This window comes from Giraffa tippelskirchi, chromosome 6, assembly GCF_054371585.1.
Source record: "Giraffa tippelskirchi isolate mGirTip1 chromosome 6, T2T-mGirTip1v1.2.pri, whole genome shotgun sequence".
Taxonomy (NCBI): domain Eukaryota; kingdom Metazoa; phylum Chordata; class Mammalia; order Artiodactyla; family Giraffidae; genus Giraffa; species Giraffa tippelskirchi.
Window position 1 is genome coordinate 145,974,714 of NC_137280.1, and position 23,722 is coordinate 145,998,435.

At 40.5% G+C, this 23,722-nt stretch overlaps 1 protein-coding gene across 1 annotated transcript in view; it reads right to left on the reverse strand.

Moving 5' to 3' along the window:
* LOC145511417 (uncharacterized) overlaps positions 1 to 23,722 on the reverse strand; it is a 733,827-nt gene that overhangs the window by 373,631 nt on the left and 336,474 nt on the right. Inside the window, exon 8 of the mRNA XM_081504622.1 lies at positions 3,532 to 3,602. The gene's annotated coding sequence lies outside the window, so the exon portion shown is untranslated. The remainder of the gene's footprint in view (positions 1 to 3,531; positions 3,603 to 23,722) is intronic.

Sequence of the window (23,722 nt, forward strand, 5' to 3'; positions counted from 1 at the left end):
TCCGTCCATGGGATTTTCCAGGCAAGAGTACTGGAGTGGGGTGCCATTGCCTTCTCCGTATCGGAGGAGAGATGACGATAAATTGACACCACATCCAGACAAACTTTGTCCCAAACTGTCACACCTCCCATCTATTCTTTGAAGATGCTGTTCATCTTTCCTTAGAAGTCTTTCACTCTCCTCTAGGAGGCCTGTATTTCCCCTTCCTTTTTCCTATTAAGATGATATTTAATCCTGAATTCTAAGCCACCTCAGGAAGTTAATAATTTTTCCCTGGCTATCTCTCATATGTACATGAGCTACACATGTTAATAAACTTCTGCTTGTTTTTCTCTTGTTAATGTGTCTTTGACTGCAGGGGTCTCAGCTAAAAATTCAAAAGAGCAGATGCAAATTTATTTCTCCTCCTTTACAATCGGCCATCAAAAACTGTCAGCTGCTTTTTAATTTTTATACTATATCTTTCATGAAAACAACTGGAATTCAATAATTACAGTGATCCGTTTCTTGGTATTTAATAAAAATTAACAACACAACAACTAACAAGACATTAACAACAGAATAATAAGTTATTCCAACCTGGTATGGCTCATTTTCTTGCCCCTAGATTCTTCCTAGCATGCATAAGCATTTGCAGCATTTCTCAATGAGAGCAGACAGCTTGCTTAATTTTGTTCCTGTGGCATCAAAACCATTCCTTAACTAAAGTTTTTAAGTGAAAGGCCTTGGGTGACTGAATTATAACAACCAGTCATTTCAAAGCATCAACTAAAGCAATGTGAGCCCTCAGAAGAGCTGAATGCATTAATGAAGTGGCTTCTCCATGGAAAGAAACACAGAAAGAGTCCTATTTTCTCTGTTTGAAAATAAAGCATCCAGTTTTCAGGGGTCCAGACCATTAAAAAAGGCTGATGCTCTTGCTCTTTGGTTTGGAGGACAGAATAATTAGGTGGTGGGAAGCACACCTACATATCTCAGCTGAGGTTGTGTCAAAAAGACCTACTTTAGAGTTCTAGAAGGGTGAGCGATCCATGCAGAACCTGAAGCAAGTAACAAATGAGCCTGAGTATCTTTGAAAAAATGTTGCATACTATAGCAGAACTTGAAAGAAAGTAGGTGTTTCTTTAATTTTGGGAATTAAGTACAGTAGTAATTGCCATTATAATTCATCTGGCATCAAAGCAAGCTTGTGGAATAGAGCTTGGGGTGCTGTTCTTCAAAGGGCTTCTTTTATTTATCGGGATTTAGCATTGCCCTTCAGCCAAAACCACCAAAGAAGTCTCACCTACTATTTCAGTGTAAACTTAAAATATTAATGGTGCTGAAGAGCAGTACTGCCTCTGGAAAGGCATCTATCATTTTGCAACCACATTTTATTGTCCAGGGAACTGAGATACTTCAGTGCTGAAATGGAAACTGGTGGAGGAGCAAGGGCAGATTTTCTACTCCTTTTCAATCCATATTTTTTCATGAAAGTAGGACTATGAAACTCTTTTCCTGTCCAGACTTTAAGACCCCCTCGGTACACTTCAAGTCTTGAATATCTCTACCTTGTTCAATTTTGCTTTTCACAGCTCTTGTTTACCAGCTCTGCAGTATGAGAGCAAAATTTTAGAGTCTCATTTTGATATACTTCCTATCAGGACAAGTAATAATTTCAAATAGTAGGAAAATCACCTGGGTAATAAAATACCTAACTTTATATATTTAAATACAATGATATTAGTTTTGAGATGATTGAGGAAGAAATAATTTACCTTTTAGATTGTTTTTACATCCATTTTACTTCATTCTTTCACACTATTAACTAAATTCATAGGTGTGCCAATAATGAAAAAATGTTGGAAAACCATTCATTAAACCAAAAGACATAAAAAACAAACTTAGGTGAAAAATATTACCCTCTGTCATATACTGATTCAATATTTTATTGAACTGTCTGCAGTAACATACTAACAATAATAATAAAAAACAGCATCATTGAAAATTTACAATGGCATTGTAATGAGCAAGCCCTTAGCAACCATTATTTTATTTTATTCTCATAGCAAACTCTATGTGGAAGGTACTGTGTGTTATTTCACAAATGAGAAAAACGAAGCACAGTGTGATTTAAGGCCCTTTCCTAAGATCACACATGTACACTGGAGTCAGGATTTGAACCCAGGCAGGAAGTGTGACAACCAATGACCACACTCTAAAGCTTATCATTCATTTTGAAGAGGACGTCTATGTCTTTCCTTTTCCCATATGGGAAAATGGAATGAGGAAACGGAAATCTGGTATTTAATAAAAACTAGTGTGCACGAAGGGCTTTCCAGGTGGCTCAGTGGTAAAGAATCCTCCTGCCAATGCAGGACATGCACGTTAGATCCCTGGGTCAGCAAGATCACCTGGAGTAAGAAATGGCAACCCACTCCAGTATTCTTGCCTGGGAAATCGTACAGAGAAGCCTGGTAGGCTACAGTCCACTGGTTGCAGAAGAGCCAGACACGACTTAGCAACTAAACAACATTGAGACATTGTATTGTTTCATCCTGGTACCTTTGTTTTTGTACAGCACAAAAACAGTGAGATGTTTCTAAAATATTGGAGGTGTTTAGGTGCTTTACAGTATTAACTCATTTAATCTGCATGATAACCCAATTAAGTAGATATTGTTTTTATACCCATTTTCCAATGAAGCATCTTCAACACAAAAAATTTTAGTAATTTAACCAAGATTTTGAAGCTGGTAAATGGCAAGATATAGTCATACATACTTCCCCATAGCCATTGTGAATCTCACTGTCAGTTCAATGAAGTGGATGTTTCCTACACTCAGAGGAGACTCTTTTATTAATGCCTATGCCCTAACCAAGGCAAGCTGGTATATGACTCAGGAACAAGGTATTTCTATTTTGTATCCTCTGGGACTCTTGTTTATTGTTTTTTCAAAAGGTTCACTGGACTAATTCCAATTTCTTACAAAATTGCTAAGTTACTCCTCTTAGTTCCTTATAAAACAGTGCCCTTCATAGGTGTCTATACAAAGAAAAGCCAGTTAAGCAGTTGTATGTAAGTGAGCAATGGTGGAACAGGTTTCATACCAACCCCTGAAAGGTTTCATACCAACTTCTCCAATGCTCTAAGGAATGCTTTTGACAAGCTGCAAAACCATACTCTTCAAAACACACTATTTGTATGAAATGCATGACTTAGTACGACAGGAATTCTGAAATTGGATATTACAAATAATACTGTTAATAACAAATTTATTCATTAAATATGTATTTTCTTGCATGTTTTAAAAAATTAATAAATATTTCTGACATTTTATAATAAAAAATTGTGATTATCTCTGGAAAGTATCTTAGTAGTTTCAAAAGGTGCAGTCAAATAAGCAAGGGAATAGAGGTAACTGAAGAGAAATTCTTAGTGAAACAAGAACCATAAGGGTAGTTTCACCGGCTTAATTGGGTCATCAGCCATAGTTGAATACACCTGGGGCTACTGACCATCTTGAGACAAGGAAATCTTTCTACACAGTACCTTTAGGAGTCTTGTCTTCTTTTCTTTTTCCAAATGTGGAGGAGAGATGAATGAGCAACCAGTCCTGCAAACTGAAACAGTCATCTTTTCAGTTTATCTCCAGAAGATTAAATGTAATTCATGAAAATTAATTTTATATAATCTGCTGCTGCTGCTGCTAAGTCGCGTCAGTCGTGTCCGACTCTGTGCGACCTCATAGACGGCAGCCCACCAGGCTCCCCCGTCCCTGGGATTCTCCAGGCAAGAGTACTGGAGTGGGTTGCCATTTCCTTCTCCAGGGCATGAAAGTGAAAAGTGAAAGTGGAGTCGCTCAGTCGTGTCTGACTCAGTGACCCCATGGACTGCAGCCCGCCAGGCTCCTCCGTTCATGGGATTTTCCAGGCAAGAGTATATAATCTAAAAGTCTGCATATTGCTGAAAATGTGTAATCAGCAAATTTTCATGATGAATTTGGAAAAGACCAAACTGAAGTCCTTTACTGCAAATCATTATACTTTAAATAATTTGACTTATTTACAAGCACTTAAGCTGATACATCAGAGAAGGCACTGGCGACCCACTCCAGTACTCTTGCCTGGAAAATCCCATGGACGGAGGAGCCTGGTAGGCTGCAGTCCATGGGGTCACACAGAGTCGGACACGACTGATATGACTTAGCAGCAGCAGCAGAAAGCTGATACATGTGCCATGGTAATTGATTACATGACCACATCATTTCCTGAGAGAAAGAATTATCTCTTCAATAAAAACTGGACTGAGACTGTAACCCCAGGAGTAAGTATGGTTATTTCCTTACCCACAGCTGTGTTTCTACTCATAGCACTCTTAAAAGCAGTAATATCTTATGCCTTTTAAATTAACTTATCCTTTCCATGCAACAAACAGCTCACTAAAAAAGTCTAGATGCCAGGAGGTACTCACTTGTTCACCATTTAAGTTCCCCATTCCTTTTTCTGTAACTGCAGAGTTCAGCGCTGCAGTTCAGAGACCTGCAACTTGTTTCTAAAACTCACAAGCACCCTCTTTTGAACTCTACGCCTGCGCTCTACAAAACTACCTACTTGTCCGCAGCCTCAGTGAATTTTCAATCATAAGAAACACCTGTTGGAGGAGGCCATCAGAGGTTGTGCTCACTAGTTGACCCTCAAGCTGAATCCAGGCAATTGGAGGCTCCTCACCCTCTCCCTTGTCCTTAGACTGTGTGTTCTGCCATCATTCCCACCGGAGGACCTGGTTCCAGGAGTAGTCTCCAGAGAGAAAAGTGACGTTGAGACCATTTCCAAGCTAAGGCTGCTGAACTCTATTGAAGCCTCTGTATAAACTTTTAAGATTCTGGCAGGTGGGTGTAGAGGGTGATTTCTTCCTCTCGCCGGGGCCCAAGACAAACGTTGTTTGTGTTTCCTTGCTTATTAAACCTGCCGTCGACACAGAGCCAACCTCACTCTGGCTCTATCCTGGTTCTAACTAGATATTGAACTGTTTTTAAGCTGTAACAGAACGAAACTGCGACTCACGCGGTAGACATGCGCAGAGGAGAAAATTTTCACCTCAAAACTTTCCAGAACCAAAACTCTCCCCTCCCAAGGAACCAAAGAACCCAGAGTATGACCCGGAACCTGAACGTCCCGGACCCTTTTGAAAAGGACGAATCTATTATCCAGAAATTTGGGCTGCTGAAGCCCTTTCCCCACACCTTCCCATAAATTGCCAAGTTCCAGAGCCCTCCAGCAGTCAAATCCTGCCCTGCCAGAGCTTCAGCATACCAGCTGTCCTCTGATTTATAGTTTGACAGACTCGAGCCTGGCCTCCTGTCTCATTGCCAGCTGAACTCGCAATACTTTTCTTATCCCAAAAGCCTGTGCCATAGTATTGGTGCCTATGCATATCAGGCTTATATGGCCACCTACCAATCTAGAATGGCCGCCCTCTTTCTTCACTGTCTCCTTGCCCTGGGGTATGGGAGCCATTCTGTGAACCTCCACCACTCTCACTCCCTTGCCCTGCCTCTTCAGGACTCAACCTCACAAGGCTAGTTCATCCAAGTTTCATGTCAGTCAGACAAAACGGGATCAATAGTTTATTCTCAGGAAAAGAGGTATGGTTGTGGGTTACGGGCTTATGCAAAAAAGAAACTTGCAGAAAGGAAAAAGAGGAACTTATTTTGTTACTTATGCTATGAAGTGAAAAGAAAACATAAAAATGACTTGTGCTTCATGAAGATCACAGCTCTACTGCTGCAGTTCTCATCTTGGACAGAATTCTGTTGCACTAATGATGCCACTTACTCTGGTCCCACCTCTCTATGGAGCAAGTTACTATGTCTGAAATTGCGTCCCATCTGTGACAGACACTCTTCTGCAAAGATTCCATTATATTTTGAGTTTGGAAAAATCCACTTTAAATATGTAATCCTTATGCAAGTGCAATCTGTGCACTGTACATGAAGACTCTGCTTTCACACCAAAACCCTGATTCTGTTTTCTTTTGTCTCTGATTTTCAATCAGTAATTTTCCTCCTCTGATTCCAAGAGAAAGACCCAAATTCAAAAATTAAATGTACACAGCCCCTCCATAATTTGTATGTGTGTTATGTATAACCAGATTATGGGCTTCTTCCCTACAGAAGCTTAACTTTCAGAGATCAGATAATGTGTGTCATAATCTGGAGGAGCACCCTACTTTTCACTCTGGAACACATACATTAACCCTAAACAGTTTCCCACTTAAAACGTTTCACCAGAATCATGTACAAGTATGTGTAGACTTGGACCTCCCTATCCCCAAAAAGGAATAAAATAAGTTGGTGTTTAGCAACCAGCTAAGACCATACTTTGGCCATCTGATGCGAAGAACTGACTCATTGGAAAAGACCCTAATGCTGGGAAAGATTGAAGGCAGGAGGAGAAGGGGACACAGAGGATGAGATTGCTGGATGGCATCACCGACTCGATGGATGAGTAAGTCTGAGTAAGCTCTGGGAGTTGGTAATGGACAGGGAAGCCTGGTGTGCTGCAGTCCATGGGGTCACAAAGAGTTGGCCACGACTGAGCGACTGAACCGAAGAGCATACTGTGACATGTTTCTAATGGAGTATCTCTCTGTAAGACAATTCTTGTGGATTGTAAACAATGACATCAACCAATCACCACTAAAAAAAAGTCACATGGTAGTTGATATTTCTCCTACAATGACCAAGGGAAAGGCTTGACTACATTTATGAGAATTAAAAACAAATTGCAAGTTCCCAGTCTATCCTTTGTCCTTATAAAGAACCAACGTTTTCTTGTCTCTCAGTACCCCATTCGGTGCATCTTGACCTGTTTTTTTTATGTCTTAGTTTATTAAAATAAATGTTGTACATTCTTGGTGTGGCCAAAAATAAACGATGGTTCATATTGTGCGTAGGTTCTTGCTCATAACAGTCCAGACTGCTAACAGATTGCTAATGTGTTAACAGCTCTATTATAAGACTCTTAAGTATGCATTTTTTGTGCCATTTGTGAAGTCAAATTCTCCATGTTAAAGGAGTACTGCATAGGAACACTGGGATAGATGCCCAGACTCTTCCTGCATGCAGATATCCACAGTCAGTGTAATATATCCAGATGGCAGAGTGTTCTTACATTCTTCAAGGTGTGCTGATTATTCAGGTGTGCCCACACTGGAAACCAGAATATTGATCTGAAATTCTCAGATAGGCTTTCTGCCTCCTGCTTCAGACCTGCATATAATAGAATTAAAGCTACCTTAAATGCAGAAGCTTCTGGAAATGATGGCAGTTAAAAAAAATTAAGAATGGGTAGACTCCATAAAATCAGATAATTTTGCAGTTTCTCCTTCCAAAGATACCAGTGAAAATCTTTACACAGATGTGATTCAGAGTATCTCTAATTCTTGTGTGATCCAGACTTTTAAAACTGTAAATTATTTACGTTGGTTAATATCCATTTATAAATTTTATGCTGTTGTCCCATGGAGTCTAGGTATTGATATTGTCACGAGAGATTCTGACTTTAGATTGGAAGATGGATGGTGGCTAGGAGCATGAATACATGTCTGATACATGCAGTGTGCTACATAAAGGCATTTCAGGGAAGTTGTTTAAGATAACTGGTTCTAACTTTAACATCATTTGTTCTGTTTTACAAAGTTGCTCACTAGTGCTACGAGAATATTCTGTAGAAGACTGTCATGGTCCCTCAATCTTCAGTTCATAGTGTCAGTGGGGTTCAGTCATTGATTTAGATCGACTCAGGTTGTTGTTGTTGAGTGGCTAAGCCACATTCAATTTTTGTGACCCTATGGACTGTAGCATGCAAGGCTCCTCTGTCCATATTATCTCCAAGAGTTTGCTCAAATTCATGTCCATTGAGTCGGTCATGCTATCTAACCATCTCATCCTCTGCCACACACTTTTCCTTTTGCCTTCAATTTTCCCAGCATCAGGGTCTATTCCAATGAGTAGACTCTTCACAGCAGATGGTCAAAGTACTGGGGCTTCAGCTTCAGCATCAGTCCTTCCAATGAATATTCAGGGTTGATTTCCTTTTGCATCAACTGGCTTGATCTCCATGCAGTTCAAGGGACTCTCAAGAGTATTTTCCAGCACTACAATTTGAAAGCATCAATTATGGTCCAACTCTCACTTCCTTACATGACTTCTGTAAAAACCATAGCTTAGACTATATGGACCTTTGTCAGCAAAGTGATATCTCTGCTTTTTTATATGCTTTCTAGGTTTGCCATAGCTTTTCTTCTAAGGAGCAAGAGTTTTTTAATTTGGTGACTGCTATCACTGTCCACAGTGATTTTGGAGCCAAAGAAAGGAAAATCTATCACTGATTCCATTTCCTCCCCTTCTATTTGCCATAAAGTGGTAGAACTGGATGTCATGATCTTCTTTTTTTGAATTTTGAGTTTTGCCAGCTTTTTCTTTTTTTTTTTTTTATAAATTTATTTATTTTAGTTGGGGGCTAATTACTTTACAATATTGTAATAGTTTTTGCCATACATTGACATGAATCAGCCATGGGTTTACATGTGTTCCCCTTCCTGGACCCCCCACCCATCTCCCTCCCCATCCCATCCTTCTGGATCATCCCATTGCCCCGGCCCTGAGCCCATTCTCCTCTTTCACCCTCATCAAGAGGCTCTTTAGTCCTCTTCACCTTCTGCTATTAGAAAGTGAATAGGAACTCAGATATGCCATTTCTGCGTGTCTGAGGTTGTTGATATTTCTCCTGGCAATCTTGATTCCAGCTTGTGATTCATCCAGCCCAGCATTTTGCATGATTTACTCTGCATATAATTTAAATAAGCAGGGTGACAATAAACACCCTTGCTGTACTGACTCAGGTATCACACAGACAAATCATATTGAGTACTTATTTATAGTTATTATGCCAAAAACATACTTTATATGCAGAAAATTCCTATAAGAATATAAATATTACAAATCTTACTCTGTATTCAATACTTTTGTAATAATAATAATGATAAATGAGATTTATTTGTTCATGAAATTGAAATTTTAAGGAGATTTGGTAATGCTGCATGGATTCTCTGTACTCTCCAGTTGTTTTGTTTTCCACTATGTTGACTTTGGTGGCTCAGATTGTTAAGAATCTGCCTATAATTCGGGAGACCTGGATTCGATCCCTGGGTTGGGAAGATCCCCTGGAGGAAGGCAAAGTAACTCACTCCAATATTCTTGCCTGGAGAATCCCCATGGACAGAGGAGCCTTGTGGGCTACAGTCCATGGGTCCCAAAGAGTCGGACACAACTCACAGCAAGCACAGCACATGCTGACTTAATCTGGAAGCAAATTCTTTAAAAAAAAAAAAAAATTAACTACTCATCTGGTTTTTCCATCCTATAGCTTTTCCAGAAATTCCAACTCTGATCCTGGGCTGTTGCTTGATCATTGATATTCTGTGATTGTGCCTCAATCATGTGCCTACCTCTGAAGCCACACGGCACATTCAGCATTGTCTGAAATACAAGCATTGGATCCAAGGGAGGGTAGTTCACAGAAAAAAATGTGTGTGCATGCTGAGTCACTCAGTCATAGCTGACTCTTTGCGACCCCATGGACAGTAGCACACCAGGTTCCTTTGTCCATGGGATTTTACAGGCAATAATACTGGAGTGGGTTGCCATTTCCTCCTTCAGGGGATTTTCCCAACCCAGGGATCTGTGTCTCCTGCATTGGCAGGTGGATTCTTTACCACTGAGCCACCTGGGAAGAACAAGAAGAAACTCAGGAAGCTGTTATTGTAAGAGAACTAACAGGATGTTGTGCTGACTAAAACAATAAGTATCCACTGTATTGTCACCTTACGGCTAATTATATTGAAGCTTTGGTAATGTACTATGTAAGTAAAACCAAAACTCACACGCAGGCCTACTGACCTCAGAGTCAATCCTGATAATTATCCCTTATTGTCTATCAGAACCAATTAGATGAGCTCTAATATCAAACTTAGGGAGGACTGTTTATTATGATCCAATCTCTAGAACTCAAATGACAGTAATTTAACAAGTGAAAGTAAATGTTTTTTTTTTCAGTTTTTATCTTTAAAAATCACATGTTTGTTAAAACTCAGATTTACGTATAAATATCAAGAACTTCAGACATATCCCACTAAGACCATGCTCTGCTTTAAGGGCAATTTATAAAGGGCTTCAAAATCTCAGAAATGATGAACTATTTGTCAAGCACATTATGATTTTTTTGTTGTAGCTTGGATTTTTAAATTAAATAATTGTTTTAAATATAAGTAATTAACTCAAAATTGATTTTCTATAAGCATAGCTCTGATATATGACAAAGAGCTAAGACAGACAAAGTAGAGGGTGATTCAAAGACCTTCCTTTCAGTATTCTCTTTAAAATCTCTGCCACCCCTCATCTTTTTTAATCCTTGACAATCATTTTCAAAAAGGCTTTCTGAGATCATAAAACAGGTCAAGTTTCACAGAACTGGATATGTCTACTCACATAAGAATGCAGCCTTCTATCCTAGCTCTATTTCTTCTGCTCTAAGTCAGCTAACTAGCCTCGCAGTATGACTTCTAATAAAAATTCTCATTATACCACAGCATGTTTGGCAGAACTCACACTGCTTTACATAAAACATCTTCAAAAGTGAGGAAGAAAATATCCATGGCCTCACATGGGAGTTGTGTTGATTATGACATTATCATTTTCAAGATGAGAAAACACAGAAAGGTTAAGTGACTGTGGAAGGTCACACATTTCCTCCGTGTGAAGGAGGATGCTCGTTTTGTTTGCAAAATTTGGAGAACTGAAAACAGCATTATCTAAGCAGTCACAGATTAACAGTCACTGCATCTTCGGGCTGTGGCACACTATTAGGGATGCATTTATCCTCATATATCATGTGTCATTGTTGTTTTGCTCCTGCATGAGTAATTAATCATTACAGTGATGCTTAACTTGCTAGATTGTTTTCAATTTTCACTTAGTTTTACATAAAATTTTACCAATTTATTTAAAGTTGGTTCTTCTAAATCTTATGAAACGTTGGCCTTTTTTATTGTGTAGGGTAACTGAAGCTCTATAACCTTTACCTTTAAATAATTTAACATGAGAAAACATGGAGGGAAGATAAAGATATTCAGCTGATTCAACTAAAATCTGATTCTTTTTAAATTACCTTAGGTTTTTTCACTGATTTTTCCAATGGTACAAATCAGAATGTCATCAACACCAAACCTACTATGTGAATCAACAGATGGGCTAATCTGAAGGGTGAACTTTATGAGTAGAAGCCCAGGTGACACTAATTACTTAATGTAGCCTTCCAAACCCACGTACTCTGTAATCACATCAACCATTTTTCTTAACTTCCACACTGACAAATTTTGAACCTCTGTTTTCTGTTTTACAGCATTCCAAAAACACTAACAAGCCATTTCAACTTTCTTAATACATTCAGGTCAGCTTACATATTAATATTAAAGGAATTATAGATGAATTGATCAAAACCCTTATTCACAGAACACAAAAGAACTTCACCTGTGATTATAATTACAAAATTATTTTTATTCATCAGCTCAGTTCAGTTCAGTTGCTCAGTCGTGTCTAACTCCTTGTGACTCCATGGACTGTAGCTTTGTTGCTGAATTCTGTTTGCTAAAATTTTAGTGAGGATTTTTGCACCTGTGTTCATCAGTGATATTGGCTTGTAGTTTTCTTTTTGTGTGTTGTCTTTGTCTGGTTTTGGTATCAGGGTGATGGTGGCCTCGTAGAATGAGCTTGGAAGTATTCCTTGTTCCACAGTTAAAACATAAGAATAATAAATGTTTTTCTTGAGTCACTGCTGTCTGAGCCCTTCTCTCACTGGGAGTCACAGTCCACCTCACCTCCCTAGGATGCCCTCCAACACTGTGCTGATCTCTGGACCTCTTGCAGGGGCAGCTCAGATTCGAATCTGGTCCTACTCCTGTGTGTTCTTGCCTCCAATGTCCACAGCTATCAGAACTAGTGCATTTTATTTGTGGGAGCTCTCAATGTCCTTTTATATATTCCATAGACTCAGAGTCTGCCTAGGTGATCATGTGGATTTAATCTGTTGCTTGCACAGCTGGTGGGAAGGTTTTGGGTCTTCTTCCTTAGCCACACTGCCCCTAGGTTTCTATTATCATTTTATTTCCACATCTGCATGTGGGTTGTCCACTGGGGTTTAGCTCCTGAGGCTGCCCTGGAGGAACTGGGTTTGCCCCAGTGATGGCCAGGTATAGAGGTGGTGCAGCTGCTTGGGCCACAAGGGTCCTGGCAGCACCAGGTACTCAGGGGGGTTGGTGGCTAGGGCAGCAGGAAATACTGTGCTCTAGAAGGCTAGGGCAACCAGTATTGGCCTATATGTTCCAGTATTCTTGCCTGTAGAACCCCCTGGAAAGAGAAGCCTCACAGGCCACCATCTACAGGGTTGCAAAGAGAAGGACACAACCGAAGCGACCCTGTGAGCATAGATGCAAGGCTTTTTTTTGCCTGTGGCTGCTCTGCCCCAATAAGAGTTAAGCGTGAAGCTGGTGCAGCTGCTTGGCTTGCAGGGACCCTGGCAGCACCAAGTGTGCAGGGACATGGACCGCCTCTGCCACAAGAGTTATGGCACTATCAGTCTTTGTTTGAACCTCCAAAAGCTGGCAATCAGAAGGCCTCTTTGGACAGTCTTTCTGCATAGCTCCCCCATTCAGGCACTGAGAGGGCTCCCTTCGCTGGTGTCCTTCTCTGGTGTTTGGCACGTCAGGCACATAGAGGGGCCACCCTGGCTGGGGTCCTGCCCTGTAGTTCAGTGCATGAGGCGTCTGATGGGCCAGCCTCTTTATTGTTCAGCTGCTGACGCTGTCATGTGGGGTGAGAGAGGCTATGGTGATGGCTCCACCCCCTATGTGTGACTCAGCAGTATCGCCTTGCTTCCGAGGCTGCCTGGCTTTCCTCCACAGGCATTTCCCACCATGATCTCCTCCCTCACATCCCCTCAGGCTGTCTCTCTGCAGTCAACAGCAGTCCTCGCCCTGGGATTGATCCACAGTCCCTAAACTCTAGCTCTCAGTTGCTGTGCCTTCCAGGGGACCTGCCTCTCTGTCCAGGGTACGTGTGGCTGTGGCAAGGACTGTCTGTTTTCATTCCATTTGGGCTGCCACAGATCAGCTGTTTCACTCTCAGCCCTAAGTATTTCTCTTCTGACTCAGACAGTTGCTCCAATGTGGGGATCGGACCCCTGCTTCAGTTCCCCCACCGAAGGCAGGTCCAGTCCTAATAACACTCCTGTTTTTCCCCCTAATTCCTTCATCCTACCAAGTTTTGCATGGTTCTATATACTCTTTTCCACTCGTGAGGTACACCTGTCCTCTATCCGCTGGTGTTCATACACTTCTGTGTCTGAATGTGTATTCCTGATGTATCCATGGAGAGAGATGTACTCCATGTCCACCTACTCCTCTGCCATCTTATTCCATGCCATGTCTCTGCTTTTTAATATGCTGTCTAGATTGGTCACAGCTTTTCTTCCAAGAAGCAAGTGTCTTTTAATTTCATGGCTGCAATCACCATCTGCAGTGATTTTGGACCCCAAGAAAATAAGTCTGTCACTGTTTCCACTGTTTCCCCATCTATTTGCCATTAAGTGATGGGACAGGATGCCATGATCTTCCATTTTTGAATGTTGAGTTTTAAGTCAGGTTTTTCACTCTCCTCTTTAACTTTCATCAAGTGGATCCGTAGTTCCTCTTCGCTTTTTTCCATAAGGGTGGTGTCATCTGCATATCTGAGGTTATTGATATTTCTCCCAGCAATCTTGATTCCAGCTTGTGCTTCATCCAGCCCAGCATTTCACATGATGTATTATGCATATAAGTTAAATAAGCAGGGTGACAATATACAGCCTGGACATATCCCGTTCCCAATTTGGAACCAGTCTGTTGTTCCATGTCCGGTTTTAACTGTTGCTTCTTAATCTGCATACAGATTTCTCAAGAGACAGGTAAGTTGGTCTGGTATTCCCATCTCTTGAAGAATTTTCCACAGTTTGTTGTGATCCATACAATCAAAGGCTTTGGCGTAGTCAGTAAAGCAGAAGTAGATGTTTTTCTGGAACTCTCTTGCTTTTTTGATGATCCAAAGGATGTTGGCAATTTGATCTCTGCTTCCTATGCCTTTTCTAATCCAGCATGAACTTCTGGAAGTTCATGGTTCAAATACTGTTGGAGCCTCGCTTGGAGAATTTTGAGCATAACTTTGCATTAGTTTGAACATTCTTTGGCACTCCCTTTCTTTGGGGTTGGAATGAAAACTGACTTTTTCCAGTCCTGTGGCTACTGCTGAGTTTTCCAAATTTGCTGGCATATTGAGTGTAGCACTTTAACAGCATCATCTTTTAGGATCTGAAATAGCTCAACTGGAATCCCATCACCTCCACTAGCTTTGTTCATAGTGATGCTTTCTAAGACCTACTTGACTTTGCATGTAGTGCTTACATATGAATTAAAAATAATTATGGTGCTATAGCCTGATGGCTCAGCAAGTAAGGGATCTGTCTGCAATTCAGGAAACATAGAAAACCTGAATTTGGTCCCTGGGTTGGGAACACCTTCTGGAGAAGGAAATGGAGTGGGCTGCTTAAGCATAATAGTTTATGTGAGAGTAATGGAAGGGTCAACTGAGAGAATGTAACATAGCATAGGTGTTACCAAAACTGCTGAAGAAACTGAAACAGTTCTATACTTAACTGGTAGAGGAAAAATAAAAGAGTGATATATAAGTAAAACTGGGGTATATGGTAAGAGGAATTTGTACATACACACACACACACACTATTTATATCAAAGAGATACTGAATCAGTATTGGAGCCACCATTTCAGATGTAGAAAAGAAAGGCAGATTTAAAGACACTTTTCTGTCACTGCCAAGGCCTAGGCAGAGAAGAAAAGAAAGCTTGGCTTCTCAGTGCTGTCTCAGAGACACATTAGGCTTAAAAATCTGAACTAGGGCCTTACTAGTTTCCCAGGTGGCGTTAGTGGTAAAGCGCCCACCTGCCAATGCAGGAGACATAAGAGACATGGGTTTGATCCATGGGTTGGGAAGATCTCCTGGACAAGGGCATGGCCACCCACTCCAGTATTCTTTCCTGGAGAATTCCATGGACAGAGGACCCTGGTGGGCTACAGTCCATAGAGTTGCAAAGAGTAGGTCATGACTGAAGCGACTTAGCACACACAGGGCCTTACTAATAGGGCAAACAGCATTTATTCAACATGAGATAACTTGTTCTGCTCAGGTAAAAACTTATTTTATTAGAGATACATATTACCTAATGGTTCAAGTATTAAAGGATCCAGCAAATCCAGATATCACCTGTTGGGAGTTTTAAATAGAACAGAAAACTTGACTCATCCTTACTGTTAGAGAACATCTTTCTCCTTCCCTTCCTTTCCCCTTTTCAAACAGGGTAGAGACAGTAAGGAGCATCTGATTAAAGAATGAGCTGTTACTCAAGATTACAGAGTGCATTACAGATACAAGATAAGACATCAGGAGGAAATCTCTTTTTGAGGAAGGAAGTAGTATTTTTCCTGTGGAAGAGATGCGGTGGTTAAGTAGGTGAGTACTGGGGAAGGAGAGGTAGACCAATAGGAAAGGGAGCTTCTACAGGATTATGAGTCAAAGCAAGAAAACTCAACTTCTGTGCCATAAATTAGTCAGCAAAATTAAAAGAACAATTCAAGAACATGAAAATGCTTACTCGACTTCTGTTTATATCGATGAAGGATTAGCTTGTTGCCAGTCAACACAACAGTAAACACTGTATGATAACCTCTATACATACTCTAGAAAATGCAAACTAATTTATAGATTTAAAAAAGCTGAGGTTGGCCGCTGGGAAAGGTAAGAGGAAAGGATTACAGAAAGGCATGAAAAAACTTTTGGTGTAACGAATATGCTCAGTATTTTGTGGTGATGATTTCATGGATATGTACATGTGTCGGCTATACATTTTAAATATGATGAGTGTACTGTATATAAATTATACCTCCATAAAACTGTTTTGAAAAGATAAATAAGAATAATAATAACAATTATTTTTGTCTCCATATTCTACAAATGTTTATTGAGTGAGTTTCCTGTGCTGGGTTTGAGCCTCTCAGTAGAGATTAGATCAAATGTAGTTCTTTTCTTGCACCCTGGAGTTTAGTTTAGAAAGGGTAACAGACATTCTTTAAATTTAAATGTAATATGTACTACAAAGTGTGTTGTGAAACTGCACATTAAAGAATTTAAACTAGTCTGGAGTTTAATCTGAGTTTTCCAAGATTTAAAGGATGAGAATCACATGGCCAGGCTAACAGTGGAGGAATGATCTTTTCCAGGCAAAAGAGAATACCATATACAAAGCTTACAAAGAAGAAAGAAAGAAATTTACAAGAAAGAAAGTTCTCATGTGGCATAAAAGGTCCATCTAACTCAAGGAGCTACCAGAGAAGAACTGAGAAGTATAGTGCATATAGAAGAGTGGGTTATTGGTAAAGCTCTAACTATATGCAATACTGGAGAAATACTAAAAATTGTTCATTGCTTATCTAAAATTCAAATGTAACTGAGAATTCTTTATTTTTTACTTGCTAGATCTGGCAACCCTTGTTATTAGGGATGTCAAGAGTAGAAAATGTTGCAAGGAAAGCACAACAATTACAAATCCTATTTATGAAGCATTGTGCCAAGTGCTGTGCATGGATTATTTAATTTTATATCCCTGCCTCTGCCAGTTCCACTGGTCACAGCTGGATGGCCTGATTTGAATTTCCTGGTAACCTCAATCTGTTTCAGGCAGACACATAAAGTTTCAATATCTTTTCCTATTACTCTCAAAAACCCATTTATATTTGCCTAGCTTCTTTGTACTAATATAATCCCTACTTTGCCAACAGCAGGATTATTTGGGAACCACAGTGTCTCTCTAGAACTAAGCCCCTGCCCTTAGAAAGTAAAACTGTTAGTTTCTCAGTCATGTCCAACTCTTTGTGAACCCATGGACTATAGCCCACCAGGCTCCTGTGTCAATGGAATTCTCCAAGTAAGAATACTGGGATGGGTTGTCATTCCCTTCCCCAGGGGATTTTTCAGCCCAGGGATTGAACTCAGGTCTCCTGCATTGCAGGCAGATTCTTTACCATCTGAGCCTGCCCTTAAGCCCTGTCTAATTAGATTTATCCAAGTGCTACTTTTCCCCTAAGTAACAATGGGTCTCATTCCTCATATTTTCTAAACCCCCAGAGTTCTGAATCACAACTGGCAAACACTATCTTAATCATAATCATAATATTTAACATTTGCTGGTTCTTATTGTATACCAGGTGCTCTGCTAAGAGTTCTATATGAATCATCTCACTGCATTTCACAACAGTTCAATAACATTAATTTTATCAAGTGTTCCTCACACACATGAAGAGACTGACACGTACAGCTATGTCACTTGCCAGGATAAGAGAACTGAGGTTCTCAGAAGTCACTTGTTCAAGTTCAAAGTGAAGTCCCTTGACCAACACCGCTCAGTTATGGATTCAAGATTCAATTTATATGATCGTCAACCAGGCCCAGTCTCTTAATAAATACCCTTTGCCCACTTTGCAGCTTCCCACATCCTCTCCCATCAACTGACACATTTCCTTGTCCTTTCTAAAGCCTGACTTTGCCCTGTTGTCTTGGTTATTTCCCCAAATGTCTCTGTTAGAAACAAGGACTTGGATCTTTTTAACACGGTGGCCTTTGTGTCAGAGCTCCCCTTTTCATCACCCTGTTTTAGCATATTTTATACTTAAAGCAACTCTTATTATCTCCAATGTACCAACTGTACTGTACCTCTAAAAAGTCCACTTAACATTTGGGTTTAGGATTCTCTTTTACATCTCAAACTATGTGTGGAATTAAGAGAAATGATGAAATATGTATCTGAATTAGATTGTGAATATAAAGAAACATTGATTTGTTTCTTCTAAATTGTGAATGCAATACAGAAGTTTAAAAAAAAAATCTCTTGATCATGTCAATTAGCTCTCAGCATAGGCTCTGCTTCACTAACTCTCCTCACTTTGATTACATTAGTACCCCCATTTCTGTTCCAGTTAGTTATTCAGATCTATAAAGTACAAAAAAAAAAAAAAAAATGCTGATGAAACTATTTGAAATGGTAGATCAAATAACCTGGAAGATATAAGGGAGATTATGTAGGCTCTAGGCAATCATTTGAGGGAGTTAAATCTCCTTAGAAAGATGCAAAAATTGCTTAATATTTTGGACTATCAGTTGAAGGACATAAGAATGTTTAGAGAATAACCAAAATTATAACGCCAAAAATAAAATATATACTGCAGGACAGCATAGCAACTGAAATGAAATTTTACCCAGCAAGGATTTTTTTTTGTTTACTACACATGATTCAGGGATAGAAATGACACTCTGATATAGGATATATATTTATTTTGAGGCAACAAAAGTTCTAAATGAAAAAAACAACACAAAACAAAACATGAATCTGGTAAGTGGGATTATTTTCTTATTATAACTAAGAAAATGTAAGTCAAGCATAATGAAACACTCTCAACTCAGTTCATTAAAATTAAAGCTACCTGTGGCATGCTACTGAAATTAATCCAAGGAGCCCCAGAATCATCTGATGTTTTAGATTCAGGCCAAGAAAAGCTTTGCCAAAAAAGGTCCATATAGTCAAACCTATGGATTTTCTAGTAGTCATGTATGGGTGTGAGAGTTGGACCATAAAGAAGGCTAAGCACTGAAGAACTGCTTTCTAACTGTGGTGCTGTAAAAGATTCTTAACAGTCCCTTGTACTGCAAGGAGATCAAATCTTAAAGGAAATTAATCCTGACTATTCATTGGAAGGACTGATGCTGAAGTTCCAATACTTTGGCCAACAGATGTGAAGAGCTGACTCATTGGAAAACTCCCTGATGCAGGGAAAGATTGAAGGCAGGAAAAGGAGACCACGGAGGATGAGATGGTTGGATGGCATCACTGACTCAATGGACCTGAGTTTGAGCAAACTTCAGGAGAGGTTGATGGACAGGGAAGCCTGGCATGCTGTAGGCCATGGGGTTGCAAAGAGTCAGACATGACTTAGTGAACAACAACAACAAGAAAAGCTTCCCCCACTAAACTGTATATTGTTCAGGATGCTTTCATTGCAACAATAGACATCCAACTCAATCTTACTTTATGTAAAGCTTACTTTATGTAAAGCTTCCTTTATGTAGCTCCTATAACTGAAAGGCATATGGTGTGAGATATGACCGTGTGATCAGAGGTTCAAATAACAACTTTATGTGCTAGTAGTTTTCTCTTAAATTTACTGTGTCAGGCCTTCTCCATGCCACCTGTTAAAGCTTTCACCTCCCATCCCATTTGGGAGAGAGATACTTTCTTCCCAAGAGATTGGGCAAAGGTTCTAGAAGTAAGGTTATTTACCCTGATTGGGTAAACAAGTCAATCCCTGAACCAGTCACTTTGGTGAAGGAGATATATATAACAGATGGTTAAGCATGCTTAGATCCAGAGGTGGATTCAGTTCCCACTCAAACCAGTGAGGCCTTATGATTTTGAAACTGGAACAAGACACTCTCACTGGCCGGAGCAGAAATGGGTACTGGAGAGGCCAAAGCCACAAACATTTCCTCTCTTTTGTATCATTTTCTTTCTCTAAATACTACAATAGTTGTCAAAACATCCTTTTTTCCTCAATATTTATGCTTCATGGGAGCTCACACAGCTAACAGCAGTTCTCTGAGTGGATTACAATGTTTTAGTTCTCTGAGACCCCACAGAGACTGAGACAGAACTGTGTTTGAGTGTCTCCTGTGGGGTACGGGTCAGCAGTGGACTGCCGCAGGGGCAGGGGCAGGGGCTCTGGATGCAGCAGACTCGGGTATGGCATAAGCCCTCCTGGAGGAGGTTGCCATTAACTCCACCAAAGAGCTGCCAGAACTTACACGGGACTGGGAAATAGACTCTTGGAGGGCACAGACAGAAACTTGCGCACCAGGACCCAGGAGAAAGGAGCAGTGACCCCACAAGAGACTGACCCAGACTTGCCTGTGAGTGTCCAGGAGTCTCTGGCAGAGGCGTGGGTCAGTGGTGGCGTGCTGCAGGGCTAGGGTACTGAGTGTGGCAGTACATGCATGGCATCTTTTTGAAGGAGGTCAGCACTATCTTCATTACCTCCACCATAATTTGGGCCCAGGTAAGTAGCAGGGAGGGAACACATCTCCACCCATCAAAAGAAAATTGGATTAAAGATTTACTGAGCATGGCCCCGCCCATCAGAACAAGACCCAGTTTCCCCCTCAGTCAGTCTCTCCCATCAGGAAGCTTCCATAAGCCTCTTATCTTTCTCCATCAGAGGGAAGACAGACTAAAAACCACAATCACAGAAAACTAACCAATTGGATAACATGGACCGCAGCCTTGTCTAACTCAGTGAAACTATGAGCCATGCTATGTAGGGCCACCCAAGACGGACGGATATGGTGGAGAGTTCTGACAAAATGTGGTCCACTGGAGAAGGGAATGGCAAACCACTTCAGTATTCTTGCCTTGAGAACCCCATGAACAGTACAAAAAGGCAAAAAGATAGGACACTGAAAGATGAACTCCTAGGTCGGTAGGTGCCCAAATGCTACTGAACATCAGTGGAGAAATAACTCCAGAAAGAATGAAGAGATGGAGCCAAAGGAAAACAACACACAGTTGTGGATGTGCCTGGTGATGGAAGAAAGGTCCGATGCTGTAAAGAGCAATATTGCATAGGAACCTGGAATGTTAGGTACATGAATCAAAGCAAATTGGAAGTGGTCAAACAGGAGATGGCAAGAGTACAACATCGACATTTTAGGAATCAGTGAACAAAAATGGACTGGAATGCGTGAGTTTAACTCAGATGACCATTGATCTACTGCTGTGGATAAGAATCCCTTAGAAGAAATGGAGTAGCCATCATAGTAAACAAAAGAGTCCAAAATGCAGTACTTGGATGCAATCTCAAAAATGTTAGAATGATCTTTGTTCATTTGCAAGGCAAACCATTCAAAATCATGGTAATCCAAGTCTACACCCCGACCACTAACGCTGAATAAGCTGAAGTTGAATGGTTCTATGTAGACCTACAAGACTGTTTAGAACTAACACCCAAAAGAGATGTTCTTTTCATTATAGGGGACTGGAATCCAAAAGTAGGAAGTCAAGAAACACCTGGAGTAACAGGCAAATTTGGCCTTGGAGTACAGAATGAAGCAGGGCAAAGGCTAACAGAGTTTTGCCAAGAGAACACACTGATCATAGCAAATATCCTCTTTCAACAACACAAGAGAAGATTCTACATGTGGACATCACCAGATGGTCAATACCGAAATCATATTGATTATATTTTTTGCAGCCAAAAACAGAGAAGCTCTATACAGTCAGCAAAAACAAGACCGGGAGCAGTCTGTGGCCCAAATCATGAACTCCTTATGGCCAAATTCAGACTTAAACTGAAGAAAGAAGGGAAAACCACTAGACTACTCAGGTATGACCTAAATCAAATCCCTTGTGATTATACAGTGGAAGTGAGAAATAGATTTAAGGGAGTAGATCTGATAAAGTGCCTGATGAACTATGGACAGAAGTTCATGACATTGTACAAGACAGAGGGATCAAGCCATTCCCCAAGAAAAAGAAATGCAAAAAAGCAAAATGGCTATCTGAGGAGGACTTACAAATAGCTGTGAAAAGAAGAGAAGCAAAAACCAAAGGAAAAGGGAAAGATATAAACATTTGAATGCAGAGTTCCAAAGAATAGCAAGGAGAGATAAGAAAGCCTTCCCCAGTGATCAGTGCAAAGAAATAGAGGAAAACAATAGAATAGGAAAGACTAGAGATCTCTTCAAGAAAACTAGAGATACCAAGGGAACATTTCATGCAAAGAGGGGCTCAATAAAGGACAGAAATGGTATGGACCTAACAGAAGCAGAAGATATTAAGAAGAGGTGGCAAGAATACACAGAAGAACTATGCAAAAAAGATCTTCACGACCCAGATAATCATGATGGTGTGATCACTCACCTAGAGCCAGACATCCTGGAATGTGAAGTCAAGTGCGCCTTAGGAAGCATCCCTACAAACAAAGCTAGTGGAGGTGATGGAATTCCAGTGGAGCTATTTCAAATCCTGAAAGATGATGCTGTGAAACTGCTGCACTCAATACATCAGCAAATTTGGAAAACTCAGCTGTGGCCACAGGACTGGAAAATGTCACTTTTCATTCAAATTCCTAAGAAAGGCAATGTCAAAGAATGCTCAAACTACCACACAATTGCATTCATCTCACTCGCTAGTAAAGTAATGCTCAAAATTCTCCAAGCCAGGCTTCAATAATACGTGAACTGTGAACTTCCAGATGTTCAAGCTGGTTTTAGAAAAGGTAGAGGAACGAAAGATCAAATTGCCAACATCCGATGGATCATCGAAAAAGCAAGAGAGTTCCAGAAACACATCTATTTCTGCTTTATTAACTATGCCATAGCTTTTGACTGTGTGGAACACAACAAACTGTGGAAAATTCTGAAAGAGATGGAAATACCAGACTACCTGACCTGCCTCCTGAGAAATCTGTACGCAGGTGGGGAAGCAACAGTTAGAACTGGACATGGAACAACAGACAGGTTCCAAACAGGGAAAGGAGTATGTCAAGGCTGTATATTGTCACTCTGCTTATTTAATGTCTATGCAGAGTACATTATGAGAAACACTGGGCTGGATGAAGGACAAGCTGGATTCACGATTGCTGGGAGAAATATCAATAACCTCAGATATGCTGATGACACCACCCTTATGGCAGAAAGCAAAGAAGAACTAAAGAGCCTCTTGATGAAAGTGAAAGAGGAGAGTGAAAAAGTTGGCTTGAAACTCAACATTCAGAAAACTCAGATCATGGCATCTGGTCCCATCACTTCATGGCAATTCGATGGGCAAACAGTGGAAACAGTGGCAGACGTTATTTTGGGGGGCTTCCAAATCACTGCAGATGGTAACTTTAGCCATGAAATTAAAAGACGCTTACTCCTTGGAAGAAAAGTTATGACCAACCTAGACAGCATATTAAAAAGCAAAGACATTACTTTGTCAACAAAGGTCCGTCTAGTCAAGGCTATGGTTTTTACAGTAATGATGTATGGATGTGAGAGTTGGACTATAAAGAAAGCTAAGCACCAAAGAATTGATGCTCTTGAACTGTGGTGTTGGAGAAGACTCTTGAGAGTCCCTTGGACTGCAAGGAGATCCAACCAGTCCATCCTAAAGGAAATCTGTCCTGAATATTCACTGGAAGGACTGATGTTGAAGCTGAAACTCTAATACTTTGGCCTCCTGATTCAAAGAGCAGACTCATTTGAAAAGTCGCTGATGCTGGGAAAGATTGAAGGCAGGAGGAAAAGGGGATGACAGAGGATGAGGTGGTTGAATGGCATCACTGACTCAATGTACATGAGTTTGAGTAAACTCTGGGAGTTGGTGATGGACAGGGAGGCCTGGCCTGTTGCCATCCATGGGGTCGCAAAGAGTTGGACACGACTGAGCATCTGAACTGAACTGAATTCTCTGAATCTTTTTACATGCCATT